General features: G+C 39.5%; 1 protein-coding gene across 3 annotated transcripts in view; it reads right to left on the bottom strand.

Moving 5' to 3' along the window:
• sema5bb (sema domain, seven thrombospondin repeats (type 1 and type 1-like), transmembrane domain (TM) and short cytoplasmic domain, (semaphorin) 5Bb) overlaps window positions 1-22,497 on the bottom strand; it is an 80,816-nt gene extending 58,319 nt beyond the window's left edge. For all 3 annotated transcript variants that reach the window (XM_048200209.1, XM_048200210.1, XM_048200212.1), the window contains exon 1: window positions 22,319-22,497. The gene's annotated coding sequence lies outside the window, so the exon portion shown is untranslated. The remainder of the gene's footprint in view (window positions 1-22,318) is intronic.
• Window positions 22,498-23,834: the final 1,337 nt, after the last annotated feature.

The following is a 23,834-nucleotide window of genomic DNA, read 5'->3' as shown; positions in this document are numbered from 1 at the left end:
CACTGAACCTCTGCTTCACCCCGGTAAAAGGAGGAGGAGAAGGAAGAAGGCTTCCTTCATCCTTCAAGGTTTGGGATCCACTCCAGAGCCCGCTCCAGCCAGTGAGTCCACTCCAGAGTTCGCTCCAGCCAGTGAGTCCACTCCAGCCAGTGAGTCTGCTCCAGCCAGTGAGTCCACTCCAGTCAGTGAGTCCACTCCAGAGCCTGCTCCAGCCAGTGAGTCCACTCCAGCCAGTGAGTCCACTCCAGCCAGTGAGTCCGCTCCAGCCAGTGAGTCCGCTCCAGCCAGTGAGTCCACTCCAGAGCCTGCTCCAGCCAGTGAGTCCACTCCAGCCAGTGAGTCCACTCCAGAGTCCGCTCCAGCCAGTGAGTCCACTCCAGTCAGTGAGTCCACTCCAGAGTCCGCTCCAGCCAGTGAGTCCACTCCAGTCAGTGAATCCACTCCAGAGTCCACTCCAGCCAGTGAGTCCGCTCCAGCCAGTGAGCCCTCTCCAGAGCCCGCTCCAGTCAGTGAACCCGCTCCAGCCAGTGAGTCCGCTCCAGAGCCCGCTCCAGCCAGTGAGTCCGCTCCAGAGCCCGCTCCAGCCAGTGAGTCCGCTCCAGAGCCCGCTCCAGTCAGTGAGTCCGCTCCAGCCAGTGAGTCCACTCCAGAGCCCGCTCCAGTCAGTGAACCCGCTCCAGCCAGTGAGTCCACTCCAGAGCCCGCTCCAGCCAGTGAGTCCACTCCAGAGCCCGCTCCAGCCAGTGAGTCCACTCCAGAGCCCGCTCCAGCCAGTGAGTCCGCTCCAGAGCCCGCTCCAGCCAGTGAGTCCGCTCCAGAGCCCGCTCCAGCCAGTGAGTCCACTCCAGAGCCCGCTCCAGCCAGTGAGTCCACTACAGAGCCCGCTCCAGCCAGTAAGTCCGCTCCAGCCAGTGAGTCCATTTTGGGTGAGCCACCGCCTGACCCTCATAAGCGGAGGAGAAGGAGGAAAAGGGCTTCCTCCATCCTACAAGGCCTGGAGACCACTCTAGAGGTTGTTCGTTGGTTCTCCAAGCGCCTTGCCCTGCCGGCGCCACCGAAGCGCCTTGCCCTGCCGGCGCCAACTAAGCGCCTTGCCCTGCCGGCGCCAACTAAGCGCCTTGCCCTGCCGGCGCCAACTAAGCGCCTTGCCCTGCCGGCGCCAACTAAGCGTCTTGCCCTGCCGGCGCCAACTAAGCGCCTTGCCCTGCCGGCGCCAACTAAGCGCCTTGCCCTGCCGGCGCCAACTAAGCGCCTTGCCCTGCCGGCGCCAACTAAGCGCCTTGCCCTGCCGGCGCCAACTAAGCGCCTTGCCCTGCCGGCGCCAACTAAGCGCCTTGCCCTGCCGGCGCCAACTAAGCGCCTTGCCCTGCCGGCGCCAACTAAGCGCCTTGCCCTGCCGGCGCCAACTAAGCGCCTTGCCCTGCCGGCGCCAACTAAGCGCCTTGCCCTGCCGGCGCCAACTAAGCGCCTTGCCCTGCCGGCGCCAACTAAGCGCCTTGCCCTGCCGGCGCCAACTAAGCGCCTTGCCCTGCCGGCGCCAACTAAGCGCCTTGCCCTGCCTCCTGAGCAGCCAGAGCTGGCCACGGAAACCGTCACCGAGCTGTCCGCTCTCCCTGATACGGCCACGGAGGCCGTCACCGAGCTGCCCGCTCGCCCTGATATGGCCACGAAGCACCCTTGGCTAGTCCTGCCGCCGCCGTCCAAGCCTTCTGCCCTGCCGCCGCCGTCCAAGCCTTCTGCCCTGCCGCCTCTGCCCAGGCTACCAGAACCGTTGAGACCCGCCTGGTCTGTTCCTCCAGCACCGCCCTGGCACTCAGCCAGGAATCCAGACCTGCCAGTGCCCGCCTGGTCAGTTCCTCCAGCGCCACCCTGGCACTCAGCCAGGACTCCAGAACCGCTGGAACCAGCCTGGTCAGTTCCTCCAGTGCCGCCCTGGTGTTCAGCCTGGACCCCAGACCTGCGGGAACCCGCCTGGTTAGTTCCTCCAGCGCCACCCTGGCAATCGGCCAGGACTCCAGGCCTGCTGGCGCCCGCCTGGTCAGTTCCTCCAGCACCGCCCTGGCCTTCTGTTGGGGACTCTGGACCTGGCCCGCCATCCCTCCCCCTGATCCTCCTCCTGTCCACCTCCCTCCTGAGTTTTTGTGTTTTTGTTTTTTTTTCTTTTTTGTCTGGTGGAGCGTCTGGTAGCCGCTCCTTTGAGGGGGGGTAATGTCATGATCATTAGTGTGAGTGCCCTATCAGCCACTAGAGGGCACTCCATCCTGGACTCTTGTTTTCACCCCGTGGACTTCATTACCCATAACGCACTGCCGGACTCATTATCTCATGATCACTTCATTACTCACAGCTGTCTTGTATTATGTTATCAGTGTCTGTCTATTTATACCCTGTTGGTTTCTGTTCTAGTCATGGAGTTTTCAGTTCACATTTCCCGGTCTGTGTTGTTTCTTGTTCCCTGTTTTTGTGCCTGTTTTTGTATGGACTGCTACTCTGGATTTTGACCCTGGCCTGTTTATGGATTCACGATATTGGATTACCCATTAAACTTACCTGCATTTGGATCTGTCTCTTGTCTCCGTGTTTGCTACCGTGACAGATTATGAATGTGTCAGATAGCAATTTTAAAATAGCAAGTTTATATAAGTTTATTATTATAAAATAACATTTTAATTGTTTATTAATAAACTAGTATTTTCTGAGTCAGTGTCGGATGCAAATATGAAGTTGATGATGCTGACTCGTCATCTCCGCAGTAATATGGATTACATAATCAGAGAGTATTTGTTTTCAATTCGAATTGGTTTGTTTAAAAATAGAAGTTTCAAGTTTCGATATATTCGTAAGTAGCCTATACAATGAGTTCCTGCTCAGGAACACCAAGATGGCAGTAAGCATATCCCGTTTGTTTTCTTTATTTTACAAAAGCACATTATTGTGAGTGTACACAAATAAAAGTAGACCCTTTACAGTTCAGAATGATGTATTATTCTTGTCTGTATGACAAAAAATGATGAAGTATTTTAAGTTAAAAAATACAAGCGAACGCGCCGGCGCCTCAATGTAGTGCAATAAAGCATGCTATATTTCAGCTTCCACACTCCGCACGAACTTGGATATAAATGCTAATATCGCACACTTATCTAGTTTAACATTATATGCTATATATGCGTGGATATATATGCTAATATCGCACATTTATTTAGTTTAACGTTAGAGCGAGCAGCCGTTTAAAGTTGATACTACTTACATGTTTGAATGTGAAGTCAATGGTCCGAAGAAGAAAGATTTGGTAGAATTGGCGTTCGGTACCGCTTTATGAAACCGCTATATGCTGTTGCAACAGCTGTTTTGGTTTTTTTTTCTGCTGATCTTTATAGGTGAATGTGTGTTCCTTGTACCAGTTAACATTTTGCACATTGTTTGGAGGACAACATTGGTGTGGAAAACAATTTTGTAAATAATGCATTTAAATTAATTTATTTTTTATTAAAATTACTTTTTTTTCATCCAGCTTTATCGGCATATTAACACTCTGAGGTCTAAAAACGCGCCGGCGCGTTTTGCAGGTTTTTTTTCACATTGCAGCAAAACAGACTTAAAATACTCTGTCATTTTTTGTCATAGAGACATAAGTAATACATCAATTGAAACTATAGAATATCTCCTTTTATTTGTATACACTCAGAGTAAAAACAAAATGTTGTGCTTTTTGTAAAATAAAGAAAACTAACATGATGCGTGATCTCTCATCTCCCTCTGAACGAAGTCCAATCTGATAGTTCTCAGAAAATGAAGTGTAACTTAGTGAATACTAATCACAAAAAATTCATACTTATGTCTAACAAAACGTTGAAATGTCAGGTTTTAAATCGTGCAAGTCAAATCGAAAACAAACATTCTGTGTTTATGTAATCTGTATGAAAAGAGAGCCATGTCAGAAGTCCGTGATTCAGCTCATTACCCACTAATGCGGCCACACCCACGGAGCCAGCGCTATTCACAGGCAAATTCAGAGACAACACATGCATTCATCATCTCAATCATGTATTTATTGCCTTGAAAATTGTTTATCTGGATGAAAAAGCCATGGTTAGCGATCTCTGGAAGACATTCAGTAAATTCCTGTTTGTTTTTCTTCTAATGATAAGTTTTAAGTGAGTTTTTGTTTCTTTAGCGCCCTCCGGCTGTAGTATGAATTGGTAAACACCATTCATGGAATATCGTCTTCTTCTTAGGTGAATTTGTGGACTAAAATGCACAGAGCGCCCTCCGGCTGCAGTATGAATTGCAAACACCAGCGCTCATAGAGATAACAATGAATATTAAATAAAAAATAACTCCTCTGTATAGAAAATTGACATAAACATATGAGAATCCTATATTTCTCCAAATGTGCATGCTTTTAAACTAAAAGCCTATATTCAGACTCTTTGCATCACAGAAATACATTATATTTTAAAGTATAATATAAAACCATTATTTTATATTGTAATAAAATTTTTCTGTATGTTTCATATACCATGATGAGCTTGAGACATCACAGAAGTTTTTTTTCACAGCCTACCTGACTGAAATGCCTCATTAATATGCAAGTCTTTTCAGGTCATTACTATTCAATTCTTTTGTCTTCACAGGTGAGAATGAGCCATTATTCATGGAGATTCACGCCTCCTCGCATACCGTGTTTCTTGGCAAAAAGTGTCTTACAAAAACTAAATCTGTATATTGTTATAAATGAAAGAGTAGTCAGCATAATTTTTACATAATTTTGAAGCAAAAACTCTAGTCTACAACCTTCAATACCCAAAAGTCTTGTGAACACAGATTTAATATACTTTTATTGGCCTTATATCAGTGACTTAAGTTTTTTGTTTTTTCAGTAACCACACATAAACGTTATTCCTTCAAAAACACAAACATGTACACACATGTTCCTCACATATTATGGTAGCCTAGTTTGTGCTGAATACAGTGTAATGACACTTGTGTCATTAATATGTTTATGAACAACTGAAAAAAGCACAAATGTCAGGGCATGTCAAAACTTCTCCAGGCCCCAAATCAGCCTCAGACTCCAGAGGGTTAATCGATTATCAAGATAATCGTTAGTTGCAGCCCTGCACCAATGATCTTGCATGACTTACACCAACAAAGTGACAGAGTAAAATGTCAGTCCTAAAACCAGATGGCTGATTGGAGAAAAGAGCACAAGGCCCAGCCTGACCTGTCGGACACAACAAACATGACAGCAATTACCACTATGCATAGATCATATCCCGCATCTCTGGGGGAAGTCAACGGCCCCTTCAAGGGTCCGTCAGAGCACAGGAGACTAATAGCTCTGCTGTTCTGACATTTTCTTAACCTTTAAAGCCATCACCGAGAACACCATTCATCTTCCTTTGCAACGCTCCAAAAACAGACAAAACAGTGGGACGCCCCAGCAGAAAGAGTTATGTTAAACCAATTTCAGTAGGATTGAGACAAATGTGGACTGGGAAGGTGAACGTGCGGTGAAGAACAAGCAAAAGAACGCCGGTTGTGCAGATACTATTCATTCAAAGTGATTTTGGGGTACACTAATAGTAGGGACCGTCCCCTCCTGGGGCGAGCTGGGGTTAAGTGCCTCAATCAAGAGCATGATTGGAGATCTCAGAACTTTACCCACTTTACAGTTCATGGGTCAAACGACCTGGGAATGAACTTACAATGTTTGGGACTGGCTATTTGAATCATGAATACAGCGCTGTTTTTCCTCCCCATGAAAACAAATGCCGTTTTCCTTCCCTCGCTCACACTAAACTTACTGTTCTTATGCACACAGGAAACTTTATGTCACATTTGGAAGGGAAAAATGGGCTTGTCCACAGACTTTGACAGGCCACTGCTTGGAAGTTTGATTCACATGTTATTTAAAAAAAAAAAAAAAAAAACAGTTCACCCAAAGTAAAAATTCTGTAATCATTTACTCACACTCATGTTTACTTGCAGCATGGTTATTGTGTATGAAAATCTTAATCAACTAGACTTATTTCACATTGCTAAAAAAGACAACTCATCTCTGTGGCTTCATAACACACCACAATGTCAAACAACTCACAAATTAATATGGGAATACCTATGTAAAAACTGTGAAAATCAACCACAGAGTTGAAAGTTTCACTGCAATTCACACTCTGACAGCAGTCAGTAATATCTGTAAGAAATGCATTAAACACATTTAGAGTTAAACCTATAGCTCAACCCTCTACGGACAAACTGAGGCTCGAGTTGCAATTGGCTTATCGTTTTTTTATTTTACTCACAAGACTTTTTACATGAAATGCAAGAACAATGCAAATGAAAAAAATTCTACATAATTATAACATAATACATAAATTTCAAACACTATTAAAGTCAAGTAAACAGTCTGTAATAAAACAGAGTCAAATAATATACTGTAACTACAAGCAATAGCACAAATAAACACAATAGAAAAGATGCCATTTAAATAAACAGTACTTTTCGGGTTTTTCAGGTAGATCTAACAGTAGTTAGATGTAGATTAGGTACAGAAATTGAATAAAGTAATCAAATGTAAAATAGCACTGCATAGTCTTCACTGTATAAATTAAAAATAGATTAATCCTTTATTTATATATATATATATATATATATATATATATATATATATATATATATATATATATATATATATATATATATATATATTAAAGTTACAAAAGTTGTTCAGTCAAGAGTACTGACTGATTTTTATTATATTAAACGTGCCCTGGAACCAGTTTTTACAAGATGTGAAGTTTCAGCTCCAAATACCCCATAGATTTTTTTTAATTAATTTTTTTAACTGCTATTTTGGGGCATCATTAACTATGCACCGATTCAGGCTGTGGTGGCCCCTTTCAATCGCGCGCTCCCTTCCCCCCGAGCTCTCGACTATAATACAGTGCATTTACAAAGTTCACACAGCTAATATAACCCTCAAATGGATCTTTACAAGATGTTCGTCATGCATACTGCATGCATGCGTCGGATCATGTGAGTATAGTATTTATTTGGATGTTTACATTTGATTCTGATTGAGTTTGAGGCCGTGCTTTGTGGCTAAAGCTAACATTACACACTCTTGGAGAGATTTATAAAGAAAGTTGTGTTCATGCACTGCAAGTGTTGCAAGTGTTTAAAAATGAAAATAGCGACGGCTCTTGTCGCCGTGAATACAGTAAGAAATGATGTTAACTTTAACCACATTTAACAGTACATTAGCAACATGCTAACGAAACAATTATATAGACAATTTACAAATATCACTAAAAATATCATGTTATCATGGATCATGTCAGTTATTATTGTTCCAGCTGCCATTTTTCGCTATTGTTCTTGCTTGCTTACCTAGTCTGATGATTCAGCTGTGCACAGCTCCAGACGTTAATACTGGCTGCCCTTGTCTAATGCCTTGAACATGGGCTGGCATATGCAAATTTTGGGGTCATACATATTAATGATCCCGACTGTTACGTAACAGTCGGTGTTATGTTGAGATTCGCCTGTTCTTCTGAGGTCTTTTAAACAAATGAGATTTACATAAGAAGGAGGAAACAATGGTGTTTGAGACTCACTGTATGTCTTTTCCATGTACTGAACTCTTGTTATTCAACTATGCCAAGGTAAATTCAATTTTTGATTCTAGGGCACCTTTAAAAACAGACAGCTGCAGGAATATTAGGTTGCTGTCACTTTAAGACTAATGCACGGATCCAATATACTGTTACAACGCATTTACTTTCTCAACTGTCTACATTCACTTAAGACACAACGATGTTTACTAGGATACTCGCCAAGACGGGCATTTTGACATAATGTCATGTGAATTTGTCCGTTCAAGCGCAAGATGTGAAAGAGAGCTCAATTCAGTATTCACGGTTCAGACACGGTTTTCTGGGCACACACTTTGGATGCGGGCACACACAAATCTTCTCAAACAATGCAAAAAACAACTCGTGCACGCTTTCTTCTGCTTGAATGTTTAAATTGGCAAGGCATAAAATCACCTGCAAATGATAAACTTTCATGACAAAGCAGCACTGGTCCGATTGGGACAGTGACAGTTCTATCAACGAGCCCTGCATGTGCTCTTTCTTTCCCTCACGTTGAGTGTGGGCTCTCTCAGCCAAGCCACGGTGCGTAAAGCTCAGCAGGCAATGAAAATAACTCATTTTTGCCTCTAAATCAATTACAGGCGACTAAAATCATACAATTTACCAGCCAATGGCAAATAAAAGATCTTTTATTCTTCTGAAATTTGGTCGCATATGTGACTGATTTACTCACATTGTAGAGGGTTATAGCTCTACAACACTCTCAGTGCAAAACTTGCAAATATAAAGCCTGGTTGCTGTCGATGGTTGCCAAAAGGAATTTTGAATCCTTGGCATATTTATAGGTGGTTGCTAGGATGTTCTGGTTGGTTACTACAGCATATCTATGGTATTCTGGTCCCTATATGACTTGTTTTCCATTCTTCAATATAAATCTTTGGGATTTTTTAAACCTTTTTTTACCTGGTGGATGATGAAAATTGTAATGAGCCGTTCACACCAAGGACGATAACTGTAACAAAAACAATACAGTTTTAACCATCGTTCTAATTCTATGAAAACAGGGAAGACCACATCACAACTATACCAACATTGAGACGATATCACCAATGATATCACTGGAATCACAGTTTCAAAACAAATTTTTCCAGCTGATGAACGATAAAAACATTGACAGCCAATCAGAATCAACCTGATGATAAAGAGCTCAAGCATTTAAAGGGTTAGTTCACCCGAAAATGAAATTTCTGTCATTAATTACTCACCCTCATGTCGTCCCAAACCTGTAAAACCTTTGTTTGTCTTCGGAACACAAATTAAGATATTTTTGATGAAATCTAAGGGTTTCTGATCCACACATAGGCAGCAACGATATAGAGTGACATCGTTAAAACAGTCAACGTGACTACAGTGGATCAAACATAATATTATGAATCAACGAGAATACATTTTGTGTGCAAAAACAAAACAAAAATTATGGGCCCTATTTTAACGATCGAAACGCAAAGTGTAAAGCGCACGGCGCAGGTGCACTCAGGGCGTGTCCAAATCCACTTTCGCTATTTTAAAGACGGAAAAACGGTCCGTGCGCCGGGGCGCATTTTTGAAATGGGTTGTCCCTATTCTCTTAATGAGTAATGGGCGTAATGTTCAATACACCAATCAGAGTGTCATCTCCCATTCCCTTTAATAGCGAGATGCGCTCGCACCATGGCGGATTGCTATTTACATGGCGGAATTTGTTGGCGGAAAAGCTGAACGCTTTTATATTTATGTAGCCTACACAATAATATTCTTTTACACTGTAATCCTTTTGTTTTTAATATTTGGCATGTTTGTGTGATGCGCATCCCTGTGTGTAATAAGCAAAGTCAACGCGCACTGTGGACGCGCCCAGAGGCGCAGTTTCTACCAACGCGCTCTAACAAAAAAATATTGCGCCATTGACTTTAGCTAAAGGTTTGAGTTGGTCTATGGCGCAGCCTATTTTCAGCTCCTTAAAATAGCAATGCGCCGGCAATGCACCTGAACACACCTCTTTTTTAGACCAGCACGCCCATGGGTGCACTAACTGGCGCAAATGCATTTACTAATTTAAGGACGTGGCGCTGAACGGGAAAACGCGAACGGCGCTGGACGCAAACTAGCAAACACACTTGCGCTGCGCCTTGCGTCACATTGCGCCGGGTGTATTATAGGGCCCAATGACTTTATTTAACAAATTGGTCTACGCTATTTTCGTTGCAGAGCTTTAGTGTTTATGTCCGAACGGTAGCTCAGTATTGACTCGGCCAATACTGAACCCGCGTTCAGACATAAACACTGAAGTTCTGCAACGATAATAGCGTTGCAGTATGACAGGGCACAGACGAATTTGTTGAATAAAGTTGTTATTTTTGTTTTGTTTTTGCACACAAAAAGTATTCTCGTCGCTTCATAACATTAAGGTCGAACCACTGTAGTCATGTCGATGGTTTTAATGATGTCTTTAGTACCTTTCTGGACCTCAAAAGGTGCAATGTTGTTGCTGCCTATGTGTGGATCAAATACCCTTGGATTTCATCAAAAAATATCTTAATTTGTGTTCTGAAGACAAATGAGGGTCGGGTTTTGGACAGTGTTAATTTCGTTGACGAATAATTTGTCATAATTTTCGTCAACGACATTTTTTCACAGACGAAAACGAGATGATGACTAAATAAAAATGTGTTTTGAATGACTAAAACTATGACTAAAATCTACTCTAATTTTCGTCAATGAATAAAAACGAGACGAAAAGGAAACAGAGGGACGATTTGGGAAGATATCCAGTCAGGACTGCTGTCCTGTGTGGAAGATGCCCACATTTGAAGTGTAACGTGCTGATTTAACGCGGGAAACACGGCGATGTTGCGCACTCTACAGGCTCACGCGGCAGCACTTCAGACTGCTTCGCAAATAATACCGCACATTTATGCCAAGCGACTGCTTATAAGCTGATGATGTATTATGACAATGTTTACTACACAATATTTATATGGTAGTATGTTTTAGACCCTCATGAGCAGCCTGCTACAGTGCAGACTGTGCAGACATTTCAGAATAAGAGTCACGGTGTACTTCAAATTTAATATGCATATTTTTTTTTCTTTTTTCTTTTTTTTTTACAGTAGAGGCTTGTCAAGCAGTAGCATAAAAAACCTTTACGCTAACCAGATGATGGACAGATAGGGAGAAAGAAAGCCATCGTGCCTTATAAAAACACTTTCCTCTTGAAAAAGACCTGCTTGTTTGACTAACCCAGACTCGAGGTGCACAGACCCCCCTTAAAACACAACACACCCCACCTCAGCGAGAGGCATCAATGACTCTCTTGTGCCTGACAGAGACCGTCACTGTGCAGCCGGGGCCTTGGGAACAGCAATATTTGCTTTAATATTTAAAACATTTAGCTTGACCCATTTCACACAAGCTTGGCAGTGTTGTCCGGCAGCCCCTCGGGTCTCGCTGCAGAGCTACTGTGGTTTACTCCAATCAGCTTCCACAAACGACCCCTAACACAGCTCCTCCAGCCCAATTCATCCATTCATGCATTCACCATCTCAACATGAGGCAACCGATATGGAAAACCCGCAGTTCCTCATCACAGGTGTGGGTCTCCACCTAGTTTTTCCCCAATCCATTTTTTCTCCATCCTCCTTCCACTTCCTGACCACAAGCGATGCAGGCTGAAGTGGAGAACAGTGGCGCTAGTATAGGGTGATGTGTTGTCGGTTTAACCTGAGGTTTAGAGTTCAGCTAGTGGTTTAGATTACTGTAAAAGGGTGCTGAGGTTTAAGCTGAGATTGGAAGAAAGATGAGCACGTGAGGAAAAAATGAAGCAAGAGAGGGTATATTAGACACTACACATATACACACCATACACATTCTGTAGAATTACAATTTTCCACATTTTATAATAATAGTAAAGTCATCAAAAATCTGTGATTAGGAGTTGATCAAGTAAAATTATAAATTAAAACTGAATTTTGATTTTGCTTCAACATAGCACAACAACTAAATGTCATCTAAACCAAACATCTATTAACAATGTTAACCTATAATGAACCCTGTAAAGCCTGATATAAGAAATAATACTTGCATAAATGCGCATAAATATCAGGCATCGTTCTGTATCTCCCAGTAATGGGTCTTATTACGATGATATTTACATGTTTTAGGATCAAAGCACTGTAATGTTTATTGTGGAGGACAAAATTCAATGCAATAAAATTGCATGATGATTGAGAGATGTACAAATAAACATCCTCAAAATCCTGATGTATCATATTTGATACTCACATTTTAACATGATTTTTCTGAAAAAAGGTGTATAGATAATAAACTTAACTCAAGTTGCTTCAGTTTAGTTTTTATCTTGAAATATTACTAACAATATAAAAATTATTCTTATGTTTAATTTAAGAAAATAAGGGCAAAAAGATATCAAGAACTCACACTTACTAATACATTATCTTCTTATGTGCTAGTGCATGATACAGTAGAATTATACTACAGGCTGTTGAATGGCTTGGTTCTGATTGGTTGATGAAGGTTCTAAGGTGTGCAATTATTTTCCAGTAAACAACAGTAGTTCCAGAAGCAGTTACACTGCATTTACATATTATACACCAGATAGAGAGGTGAAGGGAAGACGTCAAAACCCGGTAGACTAATTCCCCACTGGTTCCCTCATGATTTGTATAATTGGGATTTCTCAATTTATGAGTGAAATAAGGTCTGTGGTAAACATAATTTGACGATACTTGCTTATTTTGCTCTACAATGTAAACTGCACACACTCACACCCCATGCATTATCTAGTTACTTATCAGAAACATATTTTTTTAAAATAAGCATAACAGCTTCAAAATTTGCTTTTTTGATATGGGTGTAATTTAATTTGTAGAGCAAAACGCTACAAAACTATCATCAAGTTATGTTTACCACAGACCTTATTTCACTAATAAATTGAAAAACCCCATAGGAAATTCTCGAAGGAACCAGTGGCTTATTAGTCTTCAAGGTTTTGATGTCATCCCTGCACCACTTTCAGGTTATTATTCAGAAATTTCAGATATTAATTAACACCACTTCAGTTATTATTAGTAAAGATGCTGCTACCAAACACCGTTGAGAGCTGCACAGACTCAGGTAATTCATACGCGTTTCATTCAATCAATCAATCAATCAATAAATCATCAATTATTCCTTACTTCTTACTCTAATTATTACATTCATTTATTCGTTCCTGATTTTCGGAGCTCACCAGCCCTCGCTCACCAGCCCTCGCTCACCAAAGAGTCTTACATTTTAAATCAAATCTTACCAAACGTATTTTGCCTTGTTAGATGCAGACATTTTCACTTGTTTTAAGCTTAGACCTAATTAAATGGTGGAATTACAGCAATTTTTTTCCATTCTTGTAATCAACAAAAATTGCAATTTCTAGGATGAGCAAGGTCTAATTTGGTTCAGTTTTCACTGTCTTGATTAACCTGACCTCAAAGCAGCGGTGAACTTGACCTTTACTGTGGCAGCTTCATTTAAACCCAATCATGCACTAACTATTAAAAATACTTGCTATGTTACACACACACACACAACTGTTCAGCAACTGTTCAACACAGAGATAATTCTCTTGTCCAATTCCTCCATTTAAAAAAGAATAATAATTGTACTTTTTGTAAACCTGTTTATATGTTGACAATTTATATTTGCCTGCAAATCTAATTTCAAGCATTTAAGCATACGTCTTTAAATCAAAATGTCTTTAAGATCACGAGAAACACAAATTCAGTCAGGTGTGTCCAAAAGTTCAATGGTACTGTAAGTGCATGCGTGTTTCTTTTTTCATATACTCAAGTTTCTTGATAATTGCACATCTAGCTGAACAATTTAATGAATAATACGTTCTGATTGCACTGATCACGTCTTTTATCCTATTTTGAATCCATGCATAATCGCTACATTGTTCCACATGAATATTTACCAGGGCACTCATGCATAGTTCTCTGGGAACCATATATTCATTACCTTTAGAAGTTTTAGTGTATAGCAAAACAATGACCTAGAAAAATGAATTGGCCTGATGCACTGACTATTGATTATCACATGTTCATGTACACTGCAAAAATTTCAGTAAAATGTCCTAAAAATGTCCTTGATAAATTCACTTCAGAAGCTACCATTTCAAAAGCTATTAAAGCAGTTTTTAAGAGAATGTATATTGAATATCTTATTTAGACTATTTTTGAATGATATTACAGCTATTTTCCATACAATGAAAGTGAAAATGTCATGATGGCAAAACTAACTATAACAGTATTATAAAAGACTTTTATATAGAACTATATTCCCGCCTGTCCAAGCCTTCAGAAGCCTTTCTATATCTCTGTGTAAGGACAAGACAGATATTTAAGTTGTTTATGAGTAGAAATTATATTTTTATGTTGCTTTTGACAGATTTGAGATGACAGCACCAAAAAAATGGACTTTCGCTTGTTTTTAAGCATAAACGCCACCAAATGTTGGAATTACTGCCATTTTTTAGTGTACTAAAAAAGTGTAGTTATTTTTTAGTTCCTACACAGGTAGGAAATACCAGGAAAAGATTACTAATTAAATGTTTCACTGTGCTTCTGATAAAATAGCTTCACCAGATGTGCCCTTTAAGAACCCTGAGGAGAGCTTTTTCGAAAAGTCTTTATAGGAAATGTTTCACATATGCCTGGGGAATTTTATATTTATCAAATATATGACTATAGGACACATGAAAGAGATGAGCACAGCACTAGAGGCCCATGTGTCTCCTAAACTGAAATATCTGCTCTGTGCATGAAGATATTTCTTACACTATGTCTGGATGTTTGTGTCACATTACTACACAACAAAACTAGACACTCCCATTATAATCAACAGATCTTGTCTACACTACATGCGCCCAATGTATTGGTACCTCCCATCATTTGACAAACACTATTTCTGTTTTTATGTGCTTCTCAGCTACTCCAGACATTTTATTCCCACATCCATCACAAATAAAAGAATTTTACTTCAAAATACCAAATTCAAATTTGATATCTGACTGTTACACCAGACTAGAGCCAGATTGTGAAGTTTCTGATCTCTGATAGGTTACGTTCACACTGAAGAAAAAAATGGCTGTGTCTGAGATCTGATTTTTTGACAGTATGAACAGCACAAACTACATGGAATCTGATCATACGTGGTTCTAAATCAGATACAGGTCAGATGTTTTGTAATGAACAGTCATATCGGAATTCATGCGAAATTTACATCACTCTAGATTGACATTTATCACAATTCTGCATTGATGGACATCACTTCAAAGAAGTTACATACCGCTAGTTCTTTGAATATGGAAGCCAGCAGTGAAGTTAGTCAGTGGAGGGACAGTGAGCTGTTTACACTCAAATCTGATATTGGCCACATTTAAAAGGTAATGAGAACAGCCAAACAAAACAAACTGGATCTGAGCAATATTGCCCCAACTCACCCTCAAGCCATCCTAGGTGTATATGACTTTCTTCTTTCTGATTATCACAATCAGAGATATATATTAAAGGGATAGTTCACCCAAAAATGAAAATTTGATGTTTATCTGCTTACCCCCAGCACATCCAAGATGTAGGTGCTTTGCTTCAATGAGTGCAAGACATCACTGCCGTTGTCAGAGCGCGATCAGACCTTACTAAGCGAAAGCTGAATGTTGGACATAGTGGTGTATTAGAGATAAAAAATGATATAAATACTGTTCGCTTTCTTGCACAAACCAATCGTTTCGTGTCTTAGGACATCAATGTGCCATCATGAGCCGCAGGGTTTAATTTGGAATTGTTTATGCATAATTTTTGACTCTTATAAATTGTGTTACCATTGACACCCATTATACGGCTGACAGACAGCAACAGTTGGAGTTAAAAATCATCATTTGTGTTCTACTGAAGAAACAAAGTCACCTACATCTTGGATGCCCTGGGGGTAAGCAGATAAACATAAAATTTTCATTTTTGGGTGAACTATCCCTTTAAAAAATATCCTGACGCATCCGAGCTTTATAATGGCAGTGAGCGGGATCAATGAGTATGAAGCTGAAGAAAGTGCCTACATCCACATCTATCCATCATATACATACTCCACACGGCTCCGGGGGTTTAATAAAAACTTTCTACATCCTACGCCTTCCCTATTCAAGTTACGGAAAAAGCTTCACTGACGCGATGCCAGTTACATTTTTTCCATAATTTGAATATTGAAGACGGTCTGGCAGAAGCTTGATATTTTACTTCATAACTTGTTAAAGGGGGACTCAGTGGTATTTCAAATTCACTGTTTGGAAGTTAGTAGGGCCGAGTCCAACATCAAACGTCTAACCAATCAGCATCAGGGGACGTATGACGGTCGAGGAGAAAGAACGAGCAAGAGGGAGATTTGAAAATAAGAAGAAAAAAAAAAAACTGCAGAATGAGAAATGGAACGCAATACAAAACAGCTCAAAAGAATATCACTGGAATGAAGGTTTATGCCTGGGCAAGCACTTTAGGACCCGGTTTATATTAGAAAAGCTTTCCAGCACTGGAGAGAGCTAAGAGGGAAGGCCTGAAAACTGCTTTGATCCCGCTTCTCATGTAAGTACACTGGGTTTTGATTGTCTGGAGCTGCTGAGCTGTTTGCGACTAACAACGAACACTTTGTATGTTAATTTTTTGTTCTTCCTTGACGTTCGTTCATCAAGTGTGCTTCATTTTTCGTGAAGCATTTTGTTGTGCGTCAGCTGTGATAGACAGCCACTCGCATTGCATGTGCAACAGTGGCCACATAGTGAGAGTTGTGCAGGTAAACCACTGCGCACTGACGGCCGCTAGAGAATGTGGTGCTTAGCGTCATTGGTAGTGCATTCGCATTGCATGCCAGCAGCGATCGGGCATCAGGGTTTGAGACCGACTCAGAGCAGGGTGGTTAGAATTGGAGTGTGAGTTTTTGAGGCGGAGCAATGAAGAGATGGGTGGGTTTGTTTGGGTTGATTTCAAATATCAACAATGTCCAATGCATATATAAATTGAAAAACACCATGCTTTATTATAGTTTAAGTTTATCTTCAATCTTAAAGTTGATAGGTCCATTTTAGTGAAAAATTTTAAACGAGGTTCAGCTTCAAAGCTTCCTTTGTAGACAAATCTCAATTGTGTGGGTGATGTGGTGTTTCAGTTTTTAATCATATCTTCAAATTCACACCTCATTTAGAAGTTTCTAATTCAGATTCTATTCATCTGAGAAGAGTGGACATCCACTTCAAGGAAATACTCCATGCTTTCCCTGTAGTAAATGTGTTATGTCTTGTGCACCCAGCTCAGGGCACTTCTGATTGATTCCACATAAATAAGTGTGTCTAGGACAGCTAATGGACCAGCGGCTGCTGAATGATGATTTAAATCAAGACACTGAGTTCGGATGGCTCTCTGAAAGAACCTTGAGGTTACAAACACTTTCAGAGAGCAAGTTTTCTACCGTATCCTTGTCCAACTCTGCAAGGTTTGCGTTTCTCAAATTGCACACTGTCTCCACTCTAGTGACTTGCCGATGCTAGATATGAGAGAAACAGAGAGCGAGGGCTGACAGAATGGGGTTGAAGGGTCATGTTGAGGAGACTAATTGAGCTGACAGAGGAAAGTCTCTACTTTGGTATCACATTTCAATGGTAACCTGTCAGAATCGCTGAGACTCTACAGGGGCCATTGAGACACTTCCTAACAACACCAAATATTTTTGAGAAAACTTTTTAGTTTAATTGTTCTTGTATCCCATAAAGTTATCACAACTTGTTTTGTTAAGGCAAACATCACAAGTACTATTGCTTTCCCCAACAACCACGAGAAGTGCAGCAGCAACTATATTGCTATAACTGCATTATCTGATTCCCTTTAACTCATGTAAGCTTCCATTCTATCTAATATTTCTAATTTGTCTAATCTATCTATCCATCTATATATCAATCTAATATTTCCATCTATATATCCATCTATCCATCAATCTATCAAACATTTCTACAACCCGAATTCTGGAAATGTTGGGATGTTTTTTAAATTTGAATAAAATGAAAACTAAAAGACTTTCAAATTACATGAGCCAATATTTTATTCACAATAGAACATAAATAACATAAATATTTAAATGGAGAAATTTTACACTTTTATCCAATGAATGAGCTCATTTCAAATTTGATGCCTGCTACAGGTCTCAAAAAAGTTGGCACGGGGGCAACAAATGGCTGAAAAAGCAAGACATTTTGAAAAGATTCAGCTGGGAGAACATCTAGCAACTAATTAAGTTAATTGATATCAGGTCTGTAACATGATTAGCTATAAAAGGGATGTCTTAGAGAGGCAGTCTCTCTCAGAAGTAAAGAAGGGCAGAGCTGTGAAAGAGTGCATAAAAAGATTGTGGAATAAAAACAATGGTTCCTCAACGTCAAATTGCAAAGGCTTTGCAAATCTGATCATCTACAGTGCATAACATTATCCAAAGATTCAGAGAAACTGGAGAAATCTCTGTGCATAAGGGACAAGGCCGAATACCTTTACTGGATGCCCATTAGACAACACAGCATCACTCATCGACATGGTTGTGTCAATGATATTACTAAATGGGCCCAGGAATACTTCTAGAAACAACTGTCGGCAAACACAATCCGCCGTGCCATCTGCAGATGCCAACTAAAGCTCTATCATGCAAAAAGGAAGCCATATGTGAAAATGATCCAGAAGCGGCGTCGTGTCCTGTGGACCAAGGTTCATTTAAAATTGACTGTTTCAAAGTGGAAAAGTGTTCTATGGTTAGACGAGTCCAAATTTGACATTCTTGTTGGAAATTACAGACGTCGTGTCCTCCGGGCTAAAGAGCAGGGAGACCTTCCAGTGTGTTATCAGGGTTCAGTTCAAAAGCCACCATCTCTGATGGTATGGGATGCATGAGTGCATACGGTATGGGCAGCTTGCATGTTTTAGAAGGCACTATGAATGCTGAAAGGTATATAAAGGTTTTAGAGCAATATATGCTCCCCTCCAGATGACGTCTGTTTCAGAGAAGGCCTTGTGTATTTCAACAGGACAATGCAAAACCACATACGGCAGCTATTACAACAGCATGGCTTCGTAGTAGAAGAGTCCGGGTGCTGAATTGGCCTGCCTGCAGTCCAGATTTCAGCTATAGAGAAAAATACGTCTAAGACGACTACTAACTCTTAAGCACTCTTAAGTCTTTTAGTTTTCATTTTATTCAAATTTAAAAAACGTCCCAACATTTCCGGAATTTGGGTTGTAATCAATCAATCAATCATATATTCATATATTCATTGCATTTAACATTGTTCCTATAATTTTGTATTATATAGTTCTTTTGTCTGTCATTGTTTGTCATTCCTTAATTTCTAATTATTATAATTCAATTATTATGCTTAAATTATTATTCTTCTGAGACTAAAATTTCTAACTCTAACTTTCAAACATTTAAACGATTTCACACTTCAAAATATTCTTCAAAATTTCAGGCAAGGCTTTCTCAAGCCAACATCAAAGTTTGTTCACAAACTTTACTCATCTAGTTTTACCTATTTTGCTTGATTATGTGACATATTTCCTAGTGATATTCAATAAGAGAAATTTATGACTTGATTTTTTTCCATCAGAAACTGATTGCATTGATGAATCATTTATAATAAGACCAGGAACACGTATTAAGGAAGCAAATGGGGTTGATGAATTAACATTAATTTAAATATATTTGTTTAGAATTATAACTTTAAATATTAATTGCAAACTTTCAGTAACTTTATTAAATACATCTACAACTAACCATTTCTAAAGACATTTAAAGCAGGTAAATTCAGATTTGTTGTCATCGTTCAATTGCTTGACTATTGGGTCAGTTCTGTTCATTCACCTCAGCATGAAACATTAATGATTTTGTTCTTGCCGCAGCAATAATTCATGTAACAGACTTTTAAAATGCACCTCTAAATGTTTGATAACGGCTGAAACGGTGCTCGCGGCCATTGGGGAATATGGTAACTGGGATATTTCTTTATACAGTAACCCCTGTACTAACCCAGATTACAGCTGATTAGTGCTGAATGAGATGCAGACACATTCATTTTAAACCACAGCCGCTGATTAGCATTTGAAAAGCATTGTCTATAACTAGTTTACACACATGATGTGATAATGCGTTTTGTTCAGTCAGATATTATTTATTCAAAAATCAAAAAAGAAAATCACAAATCGCTTTATTACATGGGTTCTTTCTCCTACAGAGCAATGAGATCAAATAGTGAAAAATAAGTGAGAGTTTCAATGAAGTCTCCAGCTTCCCCTGCCAGAGAAAAAGAGTCCAGTAATCTCATGTGTCTCCATTAGTGTTCAGAAGAGGTCTCAGTAATGTCTCAAACCAAGATACCAAAATCCGAGCTGTTAATCACATTCATTTATAGCTCTATACTCTTACTGTATGTCAACAATTATCTCATTTGCATTTTTTTATTTTATTTTTTTGTTATGTGGTGACTAAAAAATTTTTTAGCACTTTTTAGCAAATTTATGCATTTGAAATTTACAGTTTCTTCTGTAAAAAAAAGGTTGTAAATATTGAGTACTCATATTTTTGGTCTGTATGGGCATATACGGTACAAACTGTCCAGTAAAAACCTCTATAAAATGTCCGTAACACAAACTAAAGGCTCTAAATTTCTGCTTGAATAGTAAAGTCAAGTCATTTCATAAGGTTTCTTTAAGCATTCTGATCGAATGTACTACAACCAATAACTTCACAAAGAGCTGAAGAGAGCCAGTGGAGAACTTACATGCAGAGGTAATTATGACAAGGCCAGAGGTTATGCTGTTATTACAGTTTTTCACAATTGCTAAGACTCTAAACCCCATTCTCTGAACCAAATTCTCAAAGGCCTAAACCCATTTGTCGAATAAAACACTCCTTCTGCAAAACCTTTAAACAAGTTTAGGCAGTTAGACACCATTTGCAAATCTCATGCACTCTTTTTGCAAAACTCCAAACACATTCTCACTCACTAAAACATATTTTGCACTTGTATTGTAAAACGGTAAACATGGGACAACACCATTGTCATCGTTTACACACAATGGCTCAAAATTGTTTGCAATTGTTTCTAATGATGTGATCAGACCGACTGTAAAAAATATTAGCCAGTTCAGGTGGCACAGGTGCACTGAATGTTGATATAAACAATGGATGGAAACAATCGGAGAGAAAGAGGAAGAAGAGTATGTGTAGAAGGAGGAGGAGCAAGGTGTGGAAAGTGTTGTCAAGGCTGGATCTGGCACACCAGAGGGTTTTTCCCTCAACAATATTCAATAATATTCAACAATATTATTGATTTGACTGCACTGACGCTATTGGATGAGAATTGAACTGAGCTGGACAATGACATCACTGTTTTCTGCTGAACTGCTTTATAGATGAAATAAACTAATAATTGATGATCTTTACAACGGAACTGAATCAACACTGATTTTAGCTGGACAATGACACTATTTGTACAGCCGAACTGAACACTGTTTGCATCATTGAATCCTGTTATCACTGTAAGGCTGCTTTGAAAGTATAAATGTATAAAACACTAGCCTATATAGATAAAGGTGACTTGACCTCTTGGGCTTTTGCATTTGGACTAATGTATTTTTACAGTAAGCAAGTGCTGAATATACAGACATTCAATACTATACAATATTCAACACAATATTATATTTGCAGTACACAGTGTACAATATATTCACCTAACTAAGTTGCGATTACTACTATTACTACTTGCAAAATGTGTTTACTGCATGCAATAAACTTTTTTTTTCTATAACTACTTGCCCTGGATGAAGATTTGTTTTTGTGTTTAATGTTGTGAGAAAATGGGTGGAGGTTTCAAGAAACGTGTCTTAGCAATTGTGAAAAACTGTAATGAAAATATGAGGATAGTTTGTGCAGATGTATAATAATGAAAATGTGGTTTCATATAACAGTCTCTGTGAAGTGCTGGAACTCCGCATAACCTAAAAACTGGTCATGCGGGCAAAATGATAATGTCCGTTCATGTCTAGACAAACTGATAATACTACAGTTTCAGGGTGCAAATCAGACCATCAACTTCAAAACATTCCATGCAGAATTACTGACTGCCGTGAACAAGGTCTCCAATTCAAACCATCCAAAAGCCACCTACATAATACTTCAAAGCTTAATCATTAAGAATTTATATAATTTAGATGCAGGGTATAACGTAAGCATAAACAAAACAAAGCCAGACTATTTTGTAAATCATAACAGGTGATCAATCCAATACAAAGCCCAGAAGACTCGCTATCGCCCTCTAGTGATCTGCATTTGCATTACTATTTACACCACAACAATTACATTTTCAATCCATCAGTATTATTAATTGCAAAGTGAATAAACAGACTTAAAACAGACAAAGCCAAAGGAAAGCAAGTTTTCAAAGCAATGAAAAAAACAGTACACATCTTGGGGAACATTTTCCTGAAACAACTTTTTGTCAAACTCAGTTACGAGTGTAAGCTACCTTTAATACGCAGATTTGCTCGTAAACATTGTCATATTCTATACATTTGCTGTAAGGAAACCTACAGGAATTATCTTACCTCTCCAGTCAGGTGAATCCAGGAGTAATTTCGGTGTATGTGATGTTCAGAAGACTCTGGTGAGGTCTGTGAAGGCATCTGTGCTCTCGCCGACAGCACCGCCTCACACCGGGACGGGACGAATCCTACTACTGCTGCTACCTCTTGGCTCATGAATATTAATTAGGTCGTGCTGCCATTGCTCCGTAACACGCCTATAAGGAAGGTTTACTTATGAATATTAATGATTTATGCTTACGTTGCTTTGTAGCCTTTCAATGGCTACGGTTTGGCTCATGAACTTTAACAAACAATTATAACTAATAAATTCACCTCTGAGACATAAAAAAAAAATTCACAAATAACTGCCAGGATACAAATAAAAGTGCCCGTTGTTACAGGCTGTGTTACAGGTTCTAATTTATCTTAAACTATTATTTAAAATTAATTATAAGTAAGAAATAAATTGTTGTATAATTATTATACATGACACTAACTGTGACACTTACTATCATTATAGTATTTGTAATTTTAAAAAATGTATTTGACACTCTGCACCATTTAACTATAACATTATTTAAAACTTGAACAACCTGGTTAAATTGTAATCATTCATATTTCTTCAGCACTTGTCCCTGTTGAAAATAAAGTCTCCTTAAAAAAAAAAATTAAGTCTCTTAAAGTGTTGAAATGAAAAAATTGTCATCATTTACTCACCCTCATGTTGTTCCAAACCTGTAAACTAAATTCATATGAATTGAGTGGTTTAGTCCAAATTTTCTAAAGAGACTCAATCGCTTTTTATGATGAACTGATTTAATTTAGGCTTTTATTCACATATAAACATTTAAAGGTGATAGAGGGGATTTTTTCGTCGACTGAGAATCCAAAGACTGTTACTGAGTTTTTGAAATGAGCGCATGCGTAAGAACAGCCCCCCTCCTTCACAGCTCATTTCAAAGGAAAGCCTCCCAAAACTCGTGCACGAGTATCGGAACATGAGTGTTTACCACCGGCATTCGCTGTGTCGTGTTTTTTGGATTCATTATGTCGGACTCACCGCAGGTAACTCATAATCTGCAGTTGTTATTCCTGTCTCCTGACAAAAACATTGCATGCAGTGCCTGTAGAGTGTGGAAAGTTACTGGAGCGCGCAGCCGCGCTCTTCTCTCACAAGGAACGTTACGGTAGTGATTGACAAGCCAGAGGGCCAATCGTTTACGCGATCATCAGATCATTGGCTGATGTTTTTAAGGCCCTACCTCGTGCACAGATGATGTATATTAATATTATTACTTTCAGTGCCCCTAATAAATAGTCTTTTATCAGTTAGTAAAGACAGTTTCAAGTAATATTGCAAAAATGTATAAAACAAAACATCCTCTTTAGCACCTTTAATCAGCGAACATAAAGAGCTCAAAAGTGCATGCTTGATGTGCAAGAACAAACCTCATTGGCTCTTGCGGAAGCTCAAAGGTGCTGCGTAACACGAGAATGAACCTCAATGGTTCTCACACGTCAAGCAAGCATGCTTAAG

This window comes from Megalobrama amblycephala, linkage group LG8, assembly GCF_018812025.1.
Source record: "Megalobrama amblycephala isolate DHTTF-2021 linkage group LG8, ASM1881202v1, whole genome shotgun sequence".
Classification (NCBI taxonomy): Eukaryota; Metazoa; Chordata; class Actinopteri; order Cypriniformes; family Xenocyprididae; genus Megalobrama; species Megalobrama amblycephala.
The sequence above is the reverse complement of the archived record's forward strand: the minus strand, read 5'-3'. Positions and strand labels throughout refer to the sequence as shown.